The sequence below is a fragment of the Photinus pyralis genome, unplaced genomic scaffold (genome assembly GCF_008802855.1).
Source record: "Photinus pyralis isolate 1611_PpyrPB1 unplaced genomic scaffold, Ppyr1.3 Ppyr1.4_LG5, whole genome shotgun sequence".
Lineage (NCBI taxonomy): Eukaryota > Metazoa > Arthropoda > Insecta > Coleoptera > Lampyridae > Photinus > Photinus pyralis.
Genome location: NW_022170596.1, coordinates 32,481,035 through 32,505,892, shown reverse-complemented (window position 1 = coordinate 32,505,892; position 24,858 = coordinate 32,481,035). Strand labels below are relative to the sequence as shown.

Below are 24,858 nucleotides of genomic sequence, written 5' to 3'. Positions count from 1 at the left end.
TTTATGGTTTCGACCTGCAGGAGGTCTAGCTCTAGCCTACATTGTATTCCCTTTCCTACTTCATTACCTATTTCTCTCTCTTCATCCTTTTCATATATACCATGGCAGATCCCATTTTCGCTATTAACAATATGATCCTTTCCACATTCCTCACATCCTTTATGTTGATGGTGGACTTTTTCTTTATGATGATATAATCTATAATTGATTTTAATTTCCCTGTTTCCTGGGTCCTTGCGTACTTATATATTTCTTTGTGTTTGTAAAACCAGTTGGTGATTCTGGGTGCATGTAATTCGCATTATTTTATTACTCTCTCCCCGTTACCATTCACAGTGCTTTCTCCGTATTGTCCCCCGGGGTAACGGGGGAAATAAAATACTCGGGGCGAGCCATAACCACCAGGTTTTGATTTTTAGATTACAAGAGGAAATAAAGACGAACCTTACCGCAAAGTAAGGACCATTGAAAGATTATTACTGAACTAGCTGCATAAAATACTCCATTTGTCCTTTGCCACCCTTTTCAAATTAAATTTAAAGCTCTTAATGGTTCAACTTTGACTCAATCAAAGATATTATCAAATTTTGATCAACACTTTCTTCTGCTTCCAATTGGTGGTACATGGCGGATATACTACTATAAGTTTCTTGGGGGAGATTTTGAAAAAAATTAGATCACGAAGTCGAATGGTGCGCGAGAAAATAAAACATAATTCGCTTTACGGCTGTCCGATACGATCGGGAAACGTACAAGTTACTATTCTAATAAATATGGGTCGTAAACACGGCCAAAGTAACCCTTTTTGGTAATTTTTGAATAAATTAGAAAAAAAGATTCGCGCTCGGACTGCGAAAGGTAATACGTTTGGTTATTGTGATCAAATTTGGGTGACGTCGTTTACTACGGGCTGAAGTAGCACGATCCGTTTCAATTTAGCGTGGAATTGTGTTTAATTACGAGTGATTAAAGAGTTCCAGAATTTTCCTTGATGGATAACGCTGGATATTTTGTTTGTTTGAAGAAGATATGACATTTTTTGGAGTGTGAGGATATAATACCAGTTGCCATAGTTTTAATTAAAGAACATTTAAGAGTATATACGCGAATATATTTATTTAACAAATGGACGTATAATTCACCCTACAGAAAAAAATGCGGGTAAACGATCTATCTGGCAGTGAATATTCGAGTCAATTTATCACAGTATAAACAGAACATCAAAGGATTAAAACTAGACTGATCCGCATTTTCGGAAAAATATGGAAAGTTAATCAATAATCAAACTAGGCATTTTTTTATACGGCACCAGTGCTAGTCGTACATAATCCACCGCTTTAGGTTTGTTAAAGACGTCTTAATAATAGGGGTTGGAATACGAAAAAGAAGTTTTGCTCGAAGCCATTGGAAAGTTGCGATTTCGAATAGCGTAGAGGGAATATATATTTGAATTCGACGGAATATCATTTGAGATCTATTGAAGTGGTGCGGTGTCGGAGACGACGGAATTCGTACAACCACCTAAATCATCCCCTTCTTACAAGTTCATATTTCGAATTGAAACCAAACACGAAAGTTCTTTCGGTATTCATCCACACATACGTGGGGAGGTTTACGTAAATGGGGTTAGAGGTATGTTGGGCACGTGCGCGATTATACTTTATAACTGCGAGGGAACCATTTCTCAAAGTGCTTTTCACAAGATTGCCACAAGCTCAGGTGATGCTTAAGAAAACATTCTACGATTGTTGGAAATTGTGTCGTAAGGTGGGCCAGGATAAGGTAATTAATAATCGATAACCATTAAATTCATTGTCATTATGCTGGATGAGCAAGAAGGTGTTTTCATGCAAGTGCACATTATTATTGGCTCCGCAGACAATAATCGAGATTATCTAAGACCCTTGTAATTCCATCGAGCTTTGTGCCGGGCTAATTGTTAAATCTAATAGATTGGTGTGCAAATCATACGAGCTCAGTTTTACGGTTCAAGCATCTAAAGCACAATCTTTAACAGGGTTGTAATTTTTCGATGGTGGGTAATAATTTATAAATAACTCGGTCAATAATCAGCACGCAACGATTTTATGACGAAAGTTTTCTCTTCCAAAAGCAATTTTTAGGAAGTAAAGAGAAAAAAGTAAAGTTAAAAGTTTTTGAGTTATAAGGTTTTAATATGTCATCAACAAAAATTTTCGAAAACTTCAACTTCCCCTTTAATAGTTTTATCTAAGTAAAAAAGATTTATTATTCGTCTCGGTTTTTCCTGGCCCGTAAGTCATTACCGGGCTTGTGGAATATTCACAATCTTAAGCAAACTGCAATTCATCCAAGTATTAAGATCGTGTTCGCAAAATGTCTCTGTGAGAAATTGATGACATTAATTTTCAAGGTTTTGTACGAAATTTGTTATTCCCCCTTTAATTTTCACCAACATTTTAGACATCGCGCTGAAACCTTGTTTTTGAAGTATAAATTAAATAAGATTGTATGGCTTACTTCCACTTAGCGTTATAATTTAATGAAAACGAATTTTTTAGGTGACCTAAAAAAGCCGCTTAAATAATTTTCCCAATTTACAGTTTTTAAAGCTTCCACTCTTTTTCGCCTTTAATGTATAATAAATTAACGAACGCCGCGAACGGAATTTACTTTAGTTTAATAAAGGTGCAATCGTGGCATTACACAATCAAGGAAATAGACGCTCGCAGTTTGCAGTTTTGTTAGGTGTCTTTTTCAACTGCGGAAATAGTTTGACCTAATTGGATTCGAGCTTTTTCTCTCTTTATTGTTAAAATTAGACTTGGACTTGCTTTGATTACAAAAATGCGCTATAATTAGAACGCTGCCCGCACGAAACGCATAATGTATGCAAAAACAAACGCAACAAGTTTTTTTCTTGGCAGAACTGGACAAATGGAAGAGTGGCGCCCCAGTTTGTATTCAATTTGAAGAAATTTATATACACGTATTCTGAAATTCAAATACCTTCACAAAACTGCACAGACAAAATTTGCATAAGAATGGAATAATTTATGTTGGCTCTCTCCAATCCGCCTTAGTTTAAGATTTTCTTGATTGATTACAGTGAAATTATTCTCCTTTGCACTCATTTACGAGGGATTCTATTTTTTATTAATTTACTTAAAACGCTTAAGCTATACGGTCTCTTAGTATTAAGCGGTGCGTTAATTGTCTTCCGCTCTCTTCCGAGTGATAAATATGTGGTATAGATACTCCGTTCAATCGTTATTGTCCAAGTAGGTAGCAATGTAATTTTGTTTTTAGGTTTAATAAAATTAAAAATCCCTGTCGGAATCAGCTGTGGAGTACAGGAAGTATTTATGCCCAAAATTAAACCAATAGTTAAGTTTATTAACTATTGGTTTACTTTTGGACTATTCTAGGTATCAGAAAAAACTATTGAACGAATTATCCCGTTGGATACTTTTGAAATGAAACCTTTTGGCCCACGGCCTAAAACTTTTTATACAGGGTGGTGACTTGCGTAACGAATCATAGGGATTTCAATGTCAAATTCATAGCATTGACTCCCCAAATTATTTATAGCAAAAATGTATTAAGGTTTTTGTAGGAAAAAATTTTTTAGGTCAATCAACCGTATTAGTTCTCAATTTTATAATAAAGACGGAAAATTGGAAAAATAAAACCCCCATCTTTTTCAATAATCTGTGATGCATATCATTCGGTGCAGTTGGAAAAATTACCCTCACCTCACGTAATTGGAAAAAGGATCAGATGCAGGATTGGTTGATTAAACACAATGTCAAAATTGAAGACAAAATTACCAAAAATTATCTTTGGAGTTTAATTGAATCTTTTAGGAAAAACAATAACAAGCGTTACGTGACTGACTTCCATCCAAGGATAAGGTTAAAAGTGTATGCCTTGAAGCTCTTCCAAATTCTACTTCTGAAATGTGGCAAAATTTTTGTAAGCATTGTGAAAAACTAATTTCGGAAGACTGGGTGAAATGTATGGGAAATATTTCGTTTGAAAACATTCCACCTTTCATTGTTTCGTTGGAGGAGTCTGATTTAGAATCAGATATTGATAATGATTCAGATACTTCCAATGAAGCAATGGTAATGGAATAGAGGGTTTTTGGCATCAAAATTTTTGTTGATGACATGGAAAATGAATGGGAACACCAAACTCGTCAAAGTTCCAGAATTTAAGGAAAGATTCAAGGATTTCATCCAGAAAGAACTAGAGGTCACCACTGCTACGGGGGTTCCTTCTGGACTTGAAAATTACCATCGGTTCCGCCCGGCAAGGCAAACCGTCTTCTTCTCAGGCTGCTCAATCGATAAAAATAAATGCTCCGGCTAACTCAAATCGGTGGGCTTTTAACTCTTTTGAAACTGCGTAATAAACCTTAACCTGCCGCCTACCAGTCTCCTGCCTCAACTCCTACTCCTCTCTTTCCTTCCCCTCGTTCTTCGTTAAAGACATAGGCACATTGGAACCAAAAAGATAATATTATTGAAATGATATTAGAGATACAAACAAATTACAGGGATCTAGCAGTTCTTCTCTCCTCCTTGTAAAAACAATAGATTAACAATGACAACTAAACTAAATAAAAAATCCTACCAGGTGAGACTAATTTACTCAAGGGGTGGCCATCCTCTACAGTTTGAAAATTTCAACAACAGGTCATCGGTTTTTGCTCCAGCGTGGGCTGGGACTTATTTAAATAAACACAAAAATTTATCCTACTCTTTGTGGTAATCGTTCATTGGACTTTAATAAACAATCAAATCAAAATTTTTTACTATAGTTTCATTACCAAAAAGTGGAATTTTACAGAACGTTACAAATTTAATTAGACTAACCTTTACAACATTTGTACAGCCGATCTTGTGAACTGCTCTTTCCTCTGGTACAGGGTGGATGTGATGAAAACTGACACTTAGGTCTCTGTGACTTCCTAGGGGGTGGCTTGAAATTAACACACGGAAACAAAATCCACGGTGCCTATCCTTCCTCGGAACGAAAGCAAAGTTTAGTGTTTGAACTGAAGCTTAGTCCAGGAAATCCTTCGCGTGGCGAGTGGGAGACGGCTAGTTTCCAAAGTTTCTACACAGCAGGTGTATTTAATTTAAACAGTGACCCCTACTATTTCCTTCCACCGGCTCTTAGAGTTTATTGACTTGGATCGCCTGCGGGAGACAGATTTTTGAGTTAGCGGCACGGCAGAACACAAATTTTTATGATCACTATCCGACGGTAAACCGCGATTTGTTCTTGGGTGGTTCGCTTTTTATTTCACCAGCTCTTCTTGGGGCAAATATCGCTCTAAAACGCAGCGCTCCTTCGACAAATGACCGTACGGCACTAGTAGGAAATTCCACCTGGGGCGGATCCCGAATATCGGCGCCTTGAGGACTAGGGCAGCACTTTGAATTATATATCCTCGAGAAATCACAACGTATCCTAACGCGATTCACTGCATCCAAAGTAAACTGGGGTGAAGCTCAAGGGTTCGCCAAAATATCACATGATCGGAACCTGGGTCTTCGTCGCCAAAAAATTCAACGCGAAAAGAAAATAACACTTCGAAGCGGGTGCAAAAAGCACGCAACTGCGACCAACCGAAATAAACCGGTGGCTCAAAACGCTAAGTGTACCAAAACGATCGCTCAAGGTACGTGTTGACCGCTTGACGTACTAACCGCGAGTCTTTTTTCAAAACGATCGCTCCAGGTACGTGTTGACCCCTCGACGTACTAACCGAGAGTCTTTTCAAAAACGATCCCCTTCTTCAGAATTGAAATGAGAAAACCACACCCAAATTACCATAAAACAAAAATGGCTCCCGCTAGAAATTCTCCCATTGGTTTAGATAAAGAAGACTTAACCCACTCTAACTTCGTCGTCAACCTCCAGGAACTGCTGAATAAACTGATCTCACGGTTTTCTGCTGACGAATTTAAAACCCCTTATCTCTTGATGGCTCGGTGCTATATCCGCTCCTATTCTCGGTCTAGACGGCGCCTTGGGTGATAAACGAACGACAAAAAACTCGCATTACTCATGATGACGTCAATCAACTTTGCACTCTTCCCACGACGAAATTAAATCTGAGCGAAATTAAATCTATCGGACCATAGTCTTGAGCGAACCGAAATGCCCAAACACAAAATTTCTAACCGAAACAAATAATGAAATATACAGGGTGACCTTCACTATCATGACAAGAAATTTCGAATTTTTTAATGAAATTTGGCGCGAAATAAAACCACTCGTTACACCACACAACAAGCTGGGACATGGAAAGGAATCACAATCCTCACCACGAACGGGTTTTTTCTTCGCATAGAGATAGAGATGAAAATACAATAGCATAATTTGGGTACACCTCACAGGCGACCAGTTTCACAGTAGAATGCGATGGTTGACGTGACTGTTTTCATACTAGAAGAGCTTTACTTCAACAGTTAACCTCCATTTTATCTCAGGGAAACTAACGGGTTTACCAATAAGAGCGATAGGATTTTAAATTAAAATAAAACACAGTCAATTTGGTCAAATTTAGGTTTGATTGGTTTTATTAGATGCTGTATTTCATGCCATTTATGATTTAAACAAAATATCGTTCAAATGGCCACCGCGGCTCTTTTTGCACTGGCTCATCCGATCGGACCAATTTTCGATGACTCGGTGGATCATATCGGGTGGAATGGCAGCTATGGTCGCTCGAATGTTGGCCTCGAGCTCGTCAAGAGTCTTGGGTTTATTCGCATAAACCTTTGACTTCACATAGCCCCACAAAAAGAAGTCCAATGGTGTTAAATCGCATGATCTTGGCGGCCAATTGTGGGGGCCATTTTGAGAAATCAACGATTCACCAAACTGTTGACGCAATAAGTCCATTGTAGCGTTCGCTGTGTGGCATGTTGTTGGATAATTTCCAAGCGTTGAGGCAACGTAAACTTGTTCATGATGAAATGGCAAGCCTTACTGATGACAACTGACAGCATATGTCAAATGTTTGGCATCCAACATAGCCGCCTTAAACGTTTAAAATCCTATCGTCCCTATTGGTAAACCCTTTATATTGAAAAATAAAATGTTGTTTCTCTAGTCTTTTGTTTTCAGTCCGGGAATATAAAAACGGCCCCTCGTATGTCAATAATTACTTTTTTTTTTAAATATTGTACTAATTTCGCTCTCTGACAAGTTTCACACGCAAAAAGCTCATCAACTGCGGTATATCAGAAACTAAATCTCAACGCATATGTATAAAACCCCAAATAATTACCTTTTTAATTACCCCCCAACTCATTTCCGAGTAAAGCTAAACGGTTTTGGTTTCTTTTTCTACACCCGCTTTGTAAAGTGCAGGATCACAGTTTAAACGAAAACCTGATTAGTGCATTATAATGTCTTCGCTCAAGAGCCGGCACGAAGTTATATGGAAAGCAAGTACCGTTCCGAAAGGGCAGTAACGTAGCGGTAGTATGCAAATTTATACCCTTTTGGGTTCTTAATTAATTAAAACTTTGAGATATACTCACGTAACTTACACTTCACACTTAAACATTAACCACGTTCGCGAGCATTATGCAATTTGTTATGCAGGCTCTTCGCATTGCTTGTTAGAGGACATAAAATTACATTGTTTCGTCGTACATTTTGTTAAACTTGTCTTAATTTTTAGTGGTATAAAGCGTCGCGACGACGACGACATTCGCTCTGTTAACAGTAGCTGCCGTTGTAATAAAGAATGGGCCCTTACATATTGCTCCCGAGCTTGGTGCAGCGGGTGTGTTTACAAGGAAACTATTTTACAGCGGAACGCGAAACCGTATGCTGTACTATATGAAGCTATCGTGCTCATTGTTCGCGATAAATGCACTTGTGGAATTATGGCGGGAGTGTTAAAGTTTTTATGGGGGACAATAATTATTAAGAAAACCCAAGGGGTCTTCTTCTATTAGGGGCGCACGATTCTGGAAGTTTACAATTTGTGATTATTCAGAAAGGCTCTTTTAAGTGTCACTAATTAAAAAAGAAATAGATCCTTTTTAGCTAGCGTTGTTTTTAGTTTTACTCCTGTAATTCATTGATATTTAGGTCAACAGAATTTAAAGTTTGTCTCAAAGAAGGCTTCCCCTAGGTTTGCCAAAGCTCACCATACAAAACAGAATGCTGTGCCATGGACCATTTGGATTTAACCTTAAGAAGTGCTTCTTTAATTTCTGATTCTGTGACAAACAAAATAATAAGGCACTAAGGAATTACATAGGATTTTTTTACTACGAATAAAATGTAAGTCGGAGAAAAATCAATTCGAAAAGTTATAACCGGTTTTTGAGCTTTCAATTTCCTCATTAGCCTGCTATTTATATAATTGCACCTTCCAATGAAAATTAAGCGCATAATAAAAACGTTTGCCCTTATTTTTTTTCATAAAATTGCTTTCTAATAAAATTTCCGTTTTTTTTTTAATTGATCGTTAGGGCAAATGAGAAAGTTATAGCATACGCCTTAAGCAAACTAATTATCTTCGTGATCTTATACAAATATGAATTTCGAAAACTTGAAGTTGCGTTTCATAGCAAGCTTTTCTCATCTAACACTATTATAGTATAGGTTTTGTATTATAGAGAAAACTAATTGTAGTACAGTTGAAGGTTTGTACGATTTTTAAAAGCTCTTTAATTTCCCCTTCTCTTCCGACGTCAGCGACCTTCCCATACAGTAACTCCTTCATTGATATTAGCACTTATCTCATGTTTCGTCTTCTTTATTAGAACTATTGGGTTACAATTTCTAGCTCCTCTCTGATTAGGAGGAGATTAGTCAGCAAGATTTTTATAGTTGGCCCCACCAATTTTTTCCAGTTTTTCATAAATATAACGCTTCCATTTGGCACAATAAAAAACCTGGCGGACTTAGTTATTCCAAGTGATATTAAAAAGAGGCAGTAAGGAGGTACTTAGCAAAAATAATTAAGTGGGAATCAGTTTTAGGAGAGATTTTGGGATTCATTCGAGTTTGGGGACTACTATTGTTCGCAGTAGAGCGTGATTCCTGGTAGAATTTGGAAGAGATTTAAATTTGGAAAGCCGTAGCCACTAGTGCGGGACCCTTAAATAAAATTTGAACAAGATTCAATTTTTTTGACAACCTTCACGGCCAGTATGCGTTTGTGTTGTGTTTGGAACGTAAAACATAACAACGTGAGTTCCGGTAGTTATCGTTAAAAAAGAGAAAAGTTTGAAGTAAATAAATTCTAACGTGTTGGGTTTATACACGCAGCAAAAATGCGGTTAATCACGAAATTAAAAGGACGCAATAGGCACCTAACGTCGCGTAAGAATTGTTTACGTAGGGAGAAAAAAACTGCCGTATTTGATTAAGGAAAATTAAATAGGCGCTAATATCACAAAGAAACATTGTTAAAACTGCTGTGTAAATGTTTACTATCGTCCACCTGAAGAAGAGAGTCGTCAAATAATTGATTCATTAGACAAAAAACATTAAAATGCAAATTTTTATTTTGTTGATTTTGATAATCCCCTTCCTAAGCTTTTCACTATCTCCTTAGAGAGTCCTTCATATTTCGTGAACTTTCCCCTCCATTATCCTTCAATAATAGCTTTGGTACAAATCCACCATGATACCCCTTTTAGTACAATTTCCACCAAAACTGTCGATGTATTTCAACCGATAATGTATAGTTATTCACTCTTTCCATGTTGTTACTTGCACACCTATCCAAAAGTGCATGTGCATGACGTTCCGTTACACCATTAACTCTGCGGCTTTGTAAATCAAAATAACGTGTTGTGTATATTGAACCTCATTCCCATTTTAATTTAAAACAGAAAATGAAATGCCAGAGAGCAATGCACGCTCGCAAATATGGAAGCACAAATTACTAGTGCATCATTCGCGAATTCATTCCCTGCCCAAGAACGCCATAATATTACGAATTCTACCAGTAACAATATTCCCTATATTTATAGACTCAATGGTTTATAAAATTTAAGCCTGTAAGTATTTGAGAGAAAATTTGGTGATCGGTAAGAGATACTAGATTTTAATAGAAATATCGAAGAACGGCGGCTCACAAGGGAATCGAAAAGCGTACATCGGGTTTACGTAACTTACATTATCGGGATTAGGATTTAAACCTCGAGATGCTCGCACTTGAGCCGTTTTCAAAATTCTAACGACGCTAACGCGTCGTAATCACATTCTTTTTAGGTATTCTAGTCGTTACTTGTGCTATGCTAATCGAGCTGGGATCGTTCCTCAAGTGACAATAAAAATTTGTGAAATATTAAGTATGTTGAGGTATTTCGACGATTGCCAATGTTCGTGCGAACAAGTGTCAACGCGTACACGTTTCGGTGCTTCAAATATATTGGAGATCAACAACACTATCTATAAATAATGGCGAAATTCTTGGTTTCCAAGCTGAACAGTTTGCCAAGTTTTATACTATTAACGTTTGTACGTAAGTTTTGGACAAGCCGCGTAGTTATTAATTATGTCATTGCTCCATAAAGATATTGGAAAGTAGGAAATAAATTTATATCCATGGTGATACAGGGGGTGTAATGTAAGAAGTTGAGTCTAAGAGATACAAAGCAGTTGTTTATAGTTGAGAACATAACAGTGATGAAAACAAGACCATTTACGACATTGAACCATCTTCTTCCCTCCAGTCTCAGAGTTCAGTGCAAAATGCTCAATTGGTCAGTAACGTGTATCTCAGATGTTTGTTGCCAACTTCAAGAGGTCAACAAATTTCCCGTAGAAAATTATTTGGATCGTGAGAGATTATTTTCCTTTGTAGACTTTTAGGTCAGTCAACCAAATCAGGGAGACCAAACGAAATAGAACATAACTAATTTGCCGTGTACTGATCTAGGGAAAAATAGCTTTTATTATGTCAAAAGAGGTAGCCAAAGAGAGTTATTCAAACCCTGTGAACACTTTGAGCATTTTAATTTGTACAAAACTGGGTCCCTCCCCAGAACAACTCCATTGTCAAAAATTCCAGATGGCTATATAGTTGAGTTAATGCAAATATCTTTCAACTATTTAGCTAACCCTCTAACATTTTTTACCTTACAACGATAGACAATGTCAGTTTTAAATCAATTCAAAACTAGAAAGATAACTCAAAAAACAGAAAAAATACACAGAAACTTATCTAAAAAAATTATGTATGTAGCATCGATTTTTTTTATTTTATAAAACCTCACCCCCCCTTTTATTACATTTAAAGTAGTGGCTAAATTAGCGCCACCGCCACCCTTACGTTACTTACGTTGTTAAAAATTCATAATTGACCGATGGTAATCATACAGTAATATTTTATCAATTTTCAGGACCTGTTTACCGGCACGTCCTTCTACTTCTTGTTAAGAATCGTAAAAAACCGAAAAGAGCCGAACAAAACAATAAGGGTTGCGGTTCTCAATAAGATTTCTGAAGGAATACGGGTTTCGGTCCTGAAAAAATACCGGTTTCGGTCCGGTTATCGGTTCTTTTTCGGTCCGATCCGGGTCAGCAGTGTTTCCGGAGACTTCAATTCCTGCGAGCCATCACAAATTCCTCGCAACACCCCGGCGGGGTGACATCACCCATAAGCATTACGTGTAGCAGGTCGTATCCTTCTCTGTGAATAGGGACTTTTTCATGGTCTACTCAAAGTAGCTTTTTCTCCCGGAGTAAGTCAGATCCTACGATGGTTTTCGTTGCCCGTATCTAACAGGTCCTTTTCCCAAATACAGTGCCAATCTATGTATGAACTATTTATAACGCAATACGCTGCAATTTGCTTATACAGCAAACGAAAATTGTTCTAAAATGTTCTTAGAACGCTTCGGCATGTTCTAGAATAAACACGTAATTTTTCCCGGAAAGCGCCACATCCGCCTTTGTTGTTTAACGCCGATGACGAATCTTTCTTGGCGTCTCGATGTCTAGCGGGATTTCTGGAATATTCGCTGCAATATCATTACTTATTTGCAACATTGAAACGATTTTAATTTGAAATAGTCTGTTAAAACAGTCATGATATGGTAGACAAAAATCACCAAAATCACAAATGTTTATGGGAATGTACAAATTCTCCTGAGAATTAACAAATTCCTCTAGAAATTTACAATTCTGATAATTTACAGACTTATCTGGGAATTTACGTAGGTATATTTATCAGGAATTCCCAGTTACATAGTTTCCCTACAAAAATGTTTATAGAGAGCTTTCTTGTCTTTTTCAGGTCTTTCCGAGTTCTTTATAGATCTTCCTGTACGCCAGGGCTTCCCATGCTCTTCCCAGGACTTTCGCTTCTGATATATGGTTCTAAGGAATGTAGACAAGGTTTTTGACAGCTTAAAAAAAGATCAAAGTCGTTGAAATGCGAATAAAATTTTCGCTTTTCGTATAGCTTTTAACAATTTTGTAGAGCTTTATACTCGTAGGCACTTATAAAGGACTAAGCTCTAGAAAAAGAACCTAAAACAGATTGTATTCTGTATATATATAGATATTAGAAAAAAATCGCCTCTGAGCATTAAACACAAAAAAACATTGCGTACATAAAACAAAAATAAACTAAGTAAGTACACGTTTATGTTAACTATAAATGTAGGAGATACCCCATGGAAGTGAAAGCGCCACATAAACACAGTAAGTGGTACATTAATTCGACATGAAAAACTTTTTAAAGCCGACAAATCAATGAAGGGCGATAGATAAAAATTTAATTTGCTCCCTTGCGATTTTATCCCTCAAGTTATCACCTTCATGGTACCCACCCTTAAATTAACTTGCAAATGATCCGCGCCTGTTTAGTTTATAAAGGGAGGGCACCAACCGAATTTTTCGAGCAAGTGGCCTAATGCCAAAGAAACTCTTTTGATTTCAATTGCCAAGTTTACAATAATTATAATTATCGTACGTGTAATTGGGTCCACAATATAAGTAAATCGTTTCTTAGTGCAAATTGAGTCTAAATACATCCACGCGAATAACAGTGGAGATATTTCAGATTCAATGTCTATACAGAATGTGTCCGATTCAAATTTATTGGACACTCACGGCTTCAATAGCTGGAGGGCATTACGTAGAATAATATAACCCCCCATTCACTTTATGCGATTCAATTTTCAGCAACTTTTATATTGTACATGCAACCGATAACACAGAAACCAATTTTTCGAGTAAAAGGGCACTTGCGGAAAAATATTACTTGCTGACTTTTGTCGGCAGTTTCCCATTCAAGCCCGCGCGCAACTAAAAACATGGCCAGAACTTTTCGAAAGTTTCCGAGGTCTTACTCGAGTTCGTTTCAATTTAATTTAACTATAAGGGGCCACTTTAGATCGCGAGATTGGAGGCGAATAATGAGGAATTTATTGTTTATCAGCTCGTGTAGTACGAGAAAATAGCGAATATTAGTAAGACCGACTTTTGAGTAGATAACAAACTTTAAGATAGATAAAGTAATAAAGTTTTACGGTTTTACTTCGAGAATTTTATTATATCTTCTTTATAGGTGAGTATAGACGGATATAAAGGTATCGTACAAATAATAAAATGGCGCTATTAGACAATGTACTACTGAGAGCTTTCATTGTGCTTACCTAACTATTTTATTAAACGCATTCCGCAAACTTAACGTAAATACCATCACGGCTGTATCGCTTTACGTTAACAAATCGGCGCCGTAACATATTCTGATTTGTTGAAGGTGCTGACGTTGATTGAGTTTTTCCATACAAATATCGTCTAACTTTATATACCTATACGCTAGAGTAAATAACAAATCGAAGGCTTTTCCGAAATTGGGAAAAGTTTTTTCTACCATTTTTTCCCTAAGTAAACATGCTCATTGTACGAGTCGAATTCCCTTGTTTGCTTTTAAAAGAAAAACGTTGACGGTATATACAGAATAAACCATAACGTTTCCAACAAATTTCCCTAATTCACAAAAATGTATCGTTTATTTATATCGCGATGTATAATAATAATAAAATGTTACCCCAAATATTGGAGCAGTAATAAAAATCTGACTGTATAGCCCTAAACAAATTATATAAGTAATGAATATAGATGAAGACTTATAAGTTATTATTTAATGTTATCCCAGTGAGGACTAATTTGCACGTCAATAAGAGTGAAAAGGACATTTTCGGCCATAATGCCGCTCTTTTGTATATTTAGAGCAAAACCCATTTCCATGTTATCTGTTTTCGATAGAGCCTCGCAAGAGAAAAAAAGTTAATTGGAAATATCCGATACAATTCTACAACGAACAGAAAAATACTCATTACGACCCTCTGAGAAAATGGGAGTTCGCAACCCTCTAATTAAATTAAATCTTAATCGCTTTTCGTTGATTATTTCCAGTATTTTTCTTCCTCTTTAAGTGTTTAATTAGCAACGATAAATTAGTGCTTACGAGCTAATCGTTCATGCGTTAGGATTAATGGGGTTTTATTGTGCAGCTATATAATAGAGGTCCTCCTGTCTTCAGTCGACGATTTTGTGCTTTTGATGGAAACGACATTGGGATGATGTTTGGGTTGTGGATCGTCCCAGACACTTTGAGATCAAATAAACTATGGAATTTACGAGACGCGTAATTGCTAAAATCTACCAATCGGTTTAGCCGTTTAACCGTAAATGAGAGCACAGACAGACCGACGTAATCGAAATTTTGTTTGATTCGGATTCTAGGTCCTTCAAAACGTGTATTTCTATCCAAAAAAAGTTGGTGGAGGGGGGGGGGTCTTTTTTACCCCAATGCCTCCCCTACAAAAATGGGATGAGTACAAATGTATGATTTATCAGATTTTAAAATGGACACTTTTTTTCTACCTACCTCAAGTATGGTCTGAGGGGTAGGCGCGTCTCCAGGTGGCGCATAGGTTATGCTAGAGATAATGAATAAGGATGCTTGTCACTTATGAAACAGTGACTGGTAGCAACCAAAGATAGCATTGAATCAGACCAGCATGGTGCGGGAGGTCTTGGCTTAGCGGCCTGGACGAAGAGAAGACAACCTGACCATGAAAGGAATTGGCTGGCCGGCAGCCTCTGTGTGTGTAGTGAACACCGGCCGCCCGGCCGGTGCCTTTCCGGTCAAAATCGTCCGTCGAATTGCAGGTGAGTGTCGACACTAAGGAAGCCAAACCTTACTGCGAGGAAATTGAACAAATTCCAAAAGTTGCCAGATTTCAAAGAGCTCTACAAAAAGGAACAGAGTGCTGAATCCGAGGTTGAATCGGTTCCTTGAAGAAAATTGAGGGGGGTTATGCAGTCGAGACCGCAAAGGATACCTTCGAGCTTTTGCTTCAGTCACAATTTTCAAGACCCTCGATCGAACGAGAAAATTTTTGTTTGATTTTTTGGTGATCTTTCTCGCCGAATTAGGCGAAAGTAGAAATTTTGAAGTTGTAAAAGTGTCAAGGTTCTGGCAACATTCCCCTAAATAAATATGGTTCAGGTTACCTTCAAGTTTCATTTTGACGATTGGAATAAAGGTAAGGGTTCGTCATCTTCCCACAATTATCAATGGACATATTGTTCCGAATCATTAGTTGCCTCCACACTCTGTAAATTAGCCTTCTTTGCTTATTTTTGCGACTCAGATAATTGGAAATCAATCTGTGAAAAAATGCGAGTTCAGCCAATTTGAGACCACTGCCCCAGAACCTGTTCAGTAACGGTGGAAAGAAAATAACTAACTAATGAAAATTGATTAATGGTCGCCCCCATTAACAATCCGCCATTTTTTTGGGCGTAATAATTTCTCAGCAGCTGAAGGGGGGATTAGTAGGATGCAAGACATTAAATTAATTAAGCTCTTAGCATCGCAGCTGCCAGATGTAAGCTGAGAACTTTGAGGGTTGATATTTTTATCGTCGGTTATTTGCCGATATCCTCGGACTAATTAGAACTCAAGAAAGTTATTGATGAAAATTGGTTTTAAATTTACTTGAAAGTGTCCCAATAAGTTCTTTAAAGCGACGCGCCGTTAAGTGTTTCGTAAATCACGAATAAACTGCGATTAAAGAGAACGATAAAGAAGAACCTACGTGAAATTTTATCGTAGTGTTTAAAAAAATTATAAACGGTGTTTGAGCGGTAGGCATTTTAACTCCGAAAAGGAAATTAATAGCGCGTATAGTTTACAAATAAACACTACTATTGTTTGAGTGAGAAAAACCCTAGGAAAATCCTTACGTTAAAATATGAGTCTCTTATGGCCGTTTTCACCGTTAAATTTAAGTGGCGCTTAGTTTAAGCGTATAGCTTAAAATCTATGGTAACCATTGTCCCAATAATCGTTGCCATGGATTTTAAACTACGCTTAAGCTAAGTCTCGCTTAAATTTGTCGGTGCAAACGGCCATTAATATATCGCACAGAACGCTGAAAAAATATTTGTCAGCATCCTTTGGGTGTTAAAATACGAAGCCAAATTGAATTAATTTTTCCTTGGTCAAAGTAATATATCAATAATTAAATGGACTATTTTATTTTTGGTCTATAATTTATGTGGGCGGGGTTTCAGTCAAGGGCTGCTCTACCAACCCAACCCACTGTACATCTACAAAAGTCCATGCCCGAGCCCAGAATCGAACCAGGGATCCTTAGTGCGCCCAGTCGAGCTTCAACGCCACTGCGTCCGACAGCCCGGTTATTAAAATTAAAAAAATAAAGTGAGCGAAAAAAACTCTCCTGTGAATATTTATTTTTCTTTATTCAATCAACTATCTGTGTATCCATCAATTTGAGAATTTAAATTAGTATTGATTGATAAGGATATTGCCATTTCAATTTAGACAGGTATTAAGGAAATGTACTTATTTTATGAGGAACCCTTGTATCTCGAAGGAAAGTGCATATGGGATTCATTTAAAGTTTTTATCGATTTTCAATATAAATCCATTGACCATTCAGTGTTTATTAATTTCACAAGCAACAAAAAAGATAAAGGAAATTTGTAATCACATTTCAGATTGCAGAAGAGGTTTGCTTTAAGAATTCCCCCAAAAAAATGAAAAATTTTTGAGCTAGTCGATGACAAAGAGCAATAATTCAATTTATTTGATATAATCTTAGCTAAAAATCACATAAAGGTTTTGAGTAAATGAAAGGGAAATATCAGACCCCTTTTATGAAATAGAAAATCCCTTTTTCAACCCTTTAATCATATTTTTACCTCACTAATGTGTTTTTTGTGAAATGTATTTTTTAAAAATTTTCGAGTTGTGGGTCGATTTCATCGACCGTAAAACTTTTATAATATTCTCCGAATGTTGATATCAAAAGTCAACTGTATTAGTCTCTTTCCATATCCTATGTGCTCGAGTTAGTTATTACTTAATCGGTGATTTTTTTCCAAACATAACATATAACACAGTTTAGTTATATTTGAATTTATTTTAATTGTAATCAGTTTGTCTCATATTATTAATTACAAACTTTTGGGTTCTGTATGTATGACCTTGGCAGAACTACTTCTAGTATAATAAAGACATTATTATTGTGTCAGTGGGGCCCATTGCGCCTCCAACGTTGCTTCTGTAAAACGCAGGCCATTTTAATCTCTAATACCACTCCACGTTTCCGTGGTTAACCGGTGCCGAGCACTGCCGTTCATGCGTTCACTCGTAGTAGACCGAAAAATTAAGGCTCAGCCAACAAAAAGAAAGGGTATAAGCTTGCCCTCGGCTCCACCATTTTATCGGGAAAATAAAAAATGTTTTCCAATTTCCCATGTATTTCTCACTATCCCCCTTTTTTATAGTGTGCATTTTTTTTGTTTTATTTTGCAGTCAGTAATTCGGATTTATGGCAACTACCACTAGGGAAGCCACGTACGTAATCGATTTGTAATTAAATGTTTGTTTGTAGTACCTTATAATCTAATTTTACTTGTACAGCTCAATAGTACTTTCGATACATTGTTAAATTCTAACTACAGCGCTTTCCTTCCTTCTTGTTAGCTCTTTTTGAACTTAACAATCCTTCAATTCGTATAAAATCTATTACCAAACTCTTTGAATGTCGCTCCGATACTCACGACTTTCTGGGGGAAAGCAAATAATAAAACGTAATGGTGTTTAAACAATTCAATTAACTTTGAGAACATTGAAAGGTAATAAATTTTATAAAATAAGCAGTGACCTTTCGATTCAGCTCCTGCATGCGTCGAACGCTGCAACAAAGCTCGAAAGGACTTTATTCCTTCATATAACTCAAACGTGATTGAAACAATTTAATTTAATGCCACCAAATCTGGAACCAGAAAACTTTTACGAGAGCGAAAAACAAATAGTTCTAAATTTAAAGTTGGCATATTTGCATTTTTAACATTTTTTCTGGGGTCAATAAATGCGTTAAACTTCGCGACTCAAAAAACAACTGCCATAAATAATAAACGCGGAATAGCTCCACTCATAAGGATAATTTAGACTTTTGAACGACCGTGATTCACCGAAATACGTTTTTATGTTACCCTAAAAGCTTAATTCCGAAGCTAAGTGTAGAGCAAACGTTTACCTAACCGACTTACACGAAATTTTGACAGAAATCAATTCGAATTAGGAGTGAAACGTGCGCCTCCCTCGTAGCCCTGCGGATCTCTAAATATTAAGGGAACGTCTATAAGAAATTTCAAGTATTTGTTATGTAATTTTAACAATAGTTGGTGTGCTCTCTCATCTCAACGCGAGGCTAGAATTTATAATTTCCTCAGACAATTTCCTCGAGTTGAAGCTTCTGTGAATAGTAAACGGCTCTAAGTACAGAGTTGTACCATTAACTTGTTAAACGAAATACGCATTTAATTAATTTGTCGGGCGGGTACGGGAAATAGAATTTCACTAATTTAATTGTAGTCATCTGCTCTAATTCACTGTAGACATACTAAATCATAGTTAAGCAAATAATAGTTGAGGTCCCGCTGGATATCATCAGAGCTGGGCAGAATACTTTCAAAAGGTATTTGAATACTAAATAGTAAATACTTTACACAAATCAAAGGTATTTGAATACTAAATACTTTTACGTCCAGCACAAGCGAATACTAGATACAGATACACTGAAAAGTATTCAAATACTTTAGAATGTATTCGAATACTACAAAAAGTATTCGAATACTTTGAAAAGTATTTCATTAACTTACTTTGAAAAGTATTCGAATACAGTAAAAAGTATTCAAATACTTGTCACTCAAATACATTAAAAATTTAAAATAGTATACTAGATAAAAGTCTTAATACTACTTAAAAAATCAAGTTATACTTTGTATGGGGTTAGCTTTTTTTATGTTTCTATTTTTATATACAAATTTAAGGGGAGTAAAAGCGTAATATTATTATTATATTATTATACAGGAGGTACCTACCAGGACCTTTTTTATACCAGTTATATCCTTAAGAATACGGGTACCAGTTTTCAAAGCGATCGTACGTCGTGCACATGATACGTACGCCTTTCTGAAATTAATCCTAGCGATTTTGGAACAAATCCATTTTTGACCATCCGTTTGTCCCTGTGCATGATAGTTTGTTTAGAAACGTGCGATCGCGTTGAAAATTGGTACACGATGGTCTTAAGGATATAAGAAAGGTCCCTATTGTTTTTAAGTTACGTGGACTATTGAGTCAAAAAGTTTCACTCCACGATCGTTCGGTATTCAGTTGTATCGGATTTTTATATTTGATTTTGTGACAATGGAAACTTTCCCTAAACATTTCTAAATTGTTCTCAAATATTTGAATAATTTAAAAGTACTGCCTTTTTTTGAGGCCGGAAAAAAAATTGTCTCAGATCGACCCGGAAATAATTTAATAATAATTAATTAATAATTTCAAACAGTTCCAAGATTGGACTACTAGTTCAAAAGTTACAGCCCTTTGAATTTTTTTTCGACATTGGTTTCTAGTCTATAACTTTTTATTGAGAAGTCTGATCGAAAAAGTACGAATTGTTTTGGATTCTACGAACCAAAATTAATAAGAAAAAGTGTCTTCCCGAGAAATTTTGGAGTAGCCGATTTTTGGTAAAAAAGGAAAGTTAAGTATTCAAATACTATGCGAAGTATTCGAATACTTCTCAAAGTATTCAAATACTTTGCGAAGTATTCGATTACTAAATATTTGTGCAAGTATTTGAGTTACAAATACAAATACTGCTTCCATAAAAGTATTTAATTACAAAGTACATATTTGAATACTTTAAAGGATTTGAATACTAAAAAGTATTTACAAAATCGAATACTGCCCACCTCTGAACATCATAATATCTTATTTAGCTGGTAGTAAACAAATGGTTTTCATTTATACTTTATGCACAAAAAGATGACCTAAGCTATGATGTAGTAAAATCCCCAAGTCGATTGATAGTTTTCTGGAGAAATACCTCACAGGGATACATGGATTGAAAAACGATAATCGCGCTCACATTATTTACACTAACATAATTGTTAACTTTTAAATAATGTAAAAAATTACGTGCTTAACAAATAACACCTCACGCCTAGGTGTGGATTAAATGTTTGACTTTAAAAGTTGAATTTGTCACTGTAAAAATAAACGCACCCTCCTATCGTAATCCAGAATCCAGGTGCCCGCTTCAAACATGGCACTGTTGCAATAATAGTAATGTTAAAGCAAGAGCAAAAGATCAAAGGGTCTGCTGGTACCCTTTCGGTTCTTACTGAGCTCTTGTAACGGGACCTCGCTTTGCAGGTTCAAATTTACATAATATGTACCTACCGCTCCATAAGAAAAGTAAGCGCGAGTTGGATGTAGCGATTCGGCGGATGTAGAAGAGCATGCGCTGTTGCCGCAATTACGGTGGCTTCGGTTAACTGCGAGGTTGCGTGCAATCGTTTGGAGACAGGGGGATGTAATGCCGGCAGATTGGCAAATGTGGCTGGATCCGGAAACAACCGTGCCCTTTTCGTCTTATTGTACATCTTCTTATACTTTTGATCTTCTCCTTGAAGTATTTAACGTATATCGCTAGCAATACAAAAATATCGAAGGAGATTATGGCTGTCCCCGGTATAAAACAAAGGGCGGAGAGTTTTGGGTTTGTAATATATTGCGACCTGGGGCCTATTTCATAAAGCAACTTGGCAATTTTTCAATTGCAATGGTTTTTATCTATTTCATGAAATATTTTAGTCAACGTAGCATTTCGTGTATTATTCATCTCTACTTTACATATTTTGAGCGTTACTCTCGTGTCAAAATAGTCTTTAAGGTCCCAAATATTATCAAAAAAAAGCAAAGTGAAAAGTTGCTTTATGAAATAGGCCCCTGGTCTAGTACCGGAAGTGTAAAATAATTAGTTTTGGGTAAACAAAATCTGCTGAGTAGAATTAACAGCACCCTTTGGTTCCTTTCTCCTTTGTAAAATTATCCACCTCGCTTCCCTTTGCAAATTCGCAAAGAAATTTGTTATTCCACTTCTATAAAAATGTTCCTTTTAAGTAGATATCTATATATTTTTTATATAGAGATTAACATGAAAGGAGCGTATTCGTCTTGCGCGCCAAAAATAGCAAATAACCTTTTCAATTGAGCCTCGTTGTGTGAAAGGCAAAATAAAGTATATAAGCGAGCGAGACGAAATTGTGTAAAAGAAAGTAGATGGAGTGTGTTTAGGGTTGAAGTGGTACTCTCAAAACACTAATAGACCTTCGGCAGCCTGTTAAAATCTCGACAGTGACAAAACGGCACCTCTAAACGGCCTCACCTCGCTCACGTATTCAGCGAGGCTCCCTTGCATCTAGAAGACCGTAAATTGAACAAAAGCTCATAAAGCTTGGCCCGACACTATCGGTCGCGCATCAGCTCTACGTGGATTACATAGGAACTATGCATTATAGAGACACCCTTTTACATATAATACCTACTGGATGCGGATTACTGTTTTCTATTTATCCCTCAACTTAATGAAAATTCTCTTTATACTTTCATAAGTTCGCGCTGGAATACAAAATTGCATAACCGGGATGAAGGCATATTTTAATGCACCGTATAATAAGTGAATTTTGTCCAACTTTTCTGTGCGTTATGCAATTAGCTTTTGTTCCTGGTGGATCCTGTGCGATTTCTGCTGTGAATTAACATTACCCAGCCGCCGAAAAATGTAGCCCCAGTTATCGGAAATGAGAACAAAATCGTGTAATCAATTTTCTATCGCTTTGAACAAATAATAATTCCTTCTGTTTGCGTCTAACTTATTACTGTAATAAAAGTAGTAGACCACATTATAAGACGTTCCATTCACATCCCCAATATTACAAAAAGCAATATGCATCTGCTAATGCAGTAATAACTTGCATAGCTCAAGCTCGAGATCAATATTTGATATTATGCCGGAATCCTCTATTAGATGCTGAAATCATTAAATTGACATTTGGGAGGTTAGCGGGGAAGTTTGGCATTACTGGCATGAGTGATTTCTGTGGAACGCATTGTAATTGAATCTTAGTTGTTTGCCTTAAATCTTAGACTTTGCACAAGAACATACGAGCGTACTGTTTTCTGGGCAACTGAACATGAAGGACTGTGACAAATTCGGGTAAATATAATTATTCACGTTATCCATAAGTAAACGGCCGATTGTAGTTAAAGTATTTTCTTATTTCTCTCTGTCTCCTTGCAAAGGAAACCTGACGTGGGCGGCGTATATGAAAGGGTTGAAATTAATAAAGTTTTCGTCTATCAAACTTTAGATGTCTAGTTACTTGTTTGTATAGAATAGATGATTACTAAATATCGAGATGTTGATGAGTGGGTGTTAACATTATGTTAGATTTACAATATGACCATACCCAATAAAATCGTACCCTCTAGATATAACCCTCCGCCAGTTGTTAAATATAAATTGTATGGTGGGTATAGCTTTTAAAAATCCATATATCGAAAAAATCGGGGATTGCACTCACGCAGAGTACATTTTGTTTATGTAAAATCATGCAAGTCGTGTGTTTATTCGATCCCTTTAACGATTGAGATACATGCCTCATGCTAAAATACGATTAATTTTATTCATCTGCCCCAAAGTGCATTTCAAGTGCTTTCAAAAGTTGGTAAATGACCTTTTTGGAGTTTAAGGAGCTTGATCCTGGCCATTGTTTGCTTGGAATCAGGAATTTAAGTTCAGAATTGACTTAAAGAGCTAATTAGGTTTGAGGTGTTAGATTGGACCCGAAATGTAAGGGTTAAGGCAATACCAATGCTACCTACAAAGCGAAATGGGCATAAACCAACTGTTAGACGGAAATTCTGGAGCGTGTTATACGGTTCCGGTCACAAAACACAGAGTTCATACCAATACCGAATGAGCCGAAGGCGAGATTGGTATAAATCAACCCCTCGCTCAAAATTTTGGAGCGTTTTATTATACAGTTCCGGTCATAAACACGTAACAAAAGGAAAGATCCGAAGAATCGTTGGTTCTTTTTTATTAACACATGCGCGCCGGGTTTCGTGCGCAGGGTGTTTACATAAAAATAATATTGCATCAAATCCCCTTATTCATAACCTTTTCGTGCCAAGTAGGTACTTCACTAGGACTGGTTCTTCATATTTCAGTAAAATTGATCTACTAGATAACCGCGTATTCTAGTTGAAATACCATGTGCTCGGTGTGTTGCCTTTTGCTTTTCCTACACAACATTGTTGAAAAGTGGAAACAGAGAAAACGGAAAGCAATTATAAGAAAATGGGGAGGATTTTTTTAAGATTCAAATGTTGATTTATTTAGTCATGTGAATGTTAATGCTAATCGGGTTTCACCTAAGCAAAGGAATTTGTTTTCCTGCGTAAAAAAGAATTGACTGTTCAGTCATTTTAGCAGAAAATTGAAATGCCGGCATGTAACAAAAATCTCGACGATATCCCTAAAAGGTATAGAAATTATGTGATGATATCCTCTTCTGTCCAGAAATTGCGTATTTGGAACATGACACCACCACACGTGCCTTGGTGGGATATGTCCCTTTATTATTATTATAGGAAAATCAAGCAACGATTTCCACTCCAAAATATCGTGGAAAAACAATGCCTTTGTTAAGGAGGGGTTTTCACACGACACGACATTTCAGGAGTGATTACACAGAACTTCAAATTACCGAGCAAATCTATCTAGACGTGATCTATTGAAAAAAAAAAAGCTTTTTCGTAACGAACTAAGGAGAAAAAGGCCGAAAACCCGATAGAAGACGTGTCGGTCAAGAAACAACACGCAATTGGACATGAAACGCATCGCTTCGGTAAATTTTTACTTTAATAAATATTGTTTCTTCTACATACGCAACTCCTGTCTTAGGCGAAGGTTACGAACATAATTTGCTTTGTTTACCGACAGTTTTGTGATGTGTAATAATTTTACTGGCGAGTCTCGATTTTTCGTATCGACGCTCCGCGAAAAAAAAATAACGAGCAAAGCATGATGGTAAAATGTCTCGGCTTATTGATTTAAGACGTGGCAATAATTGATTTATATGACAAACATCAAAAGAAGTCGACGTCTATTTACAGAAGTTGAAATGTTACCTGCTAAAAAGAAAGAAAAGGGTGCTTTCAGACGTCGACGACGCTGCTTTCTCATTTTTCTAAAGCGAAAGTGCCACCTTGTCATTATTTTAATTTCTCTTTTTGTTCTCCCGACTCCTTTCTCACCTTTAACACTTTTCTCTCACGTTTTACAGGGACATACGTATTAGGTGATTACTAAAAAGTGGAAATCTAAAATGTTCGTGAAGGGATGTTTCTTTGAGTGCGTAAGCCTTTGCTTGACATCTTTGAATTAAGTAGTTAATGAATAGCTT

At 36.6% G+C, this 24,858-nt stretch overlaps 1 protein-coding gene across 5 annotated transcripts in view; it reads right to left on the bottom strand.

Moving 5' to 3' along the window:
• Nucleotides 1–24,858, bottom strand: part of LOC116171621 (neuroligin-4, Y-linked) — a 63,414-nt gene that overhangs the window by 22,393 nt on the left and 16,163 nt on the right. The gene's annotated exons all lie outside the window — the stretch shown is intronic.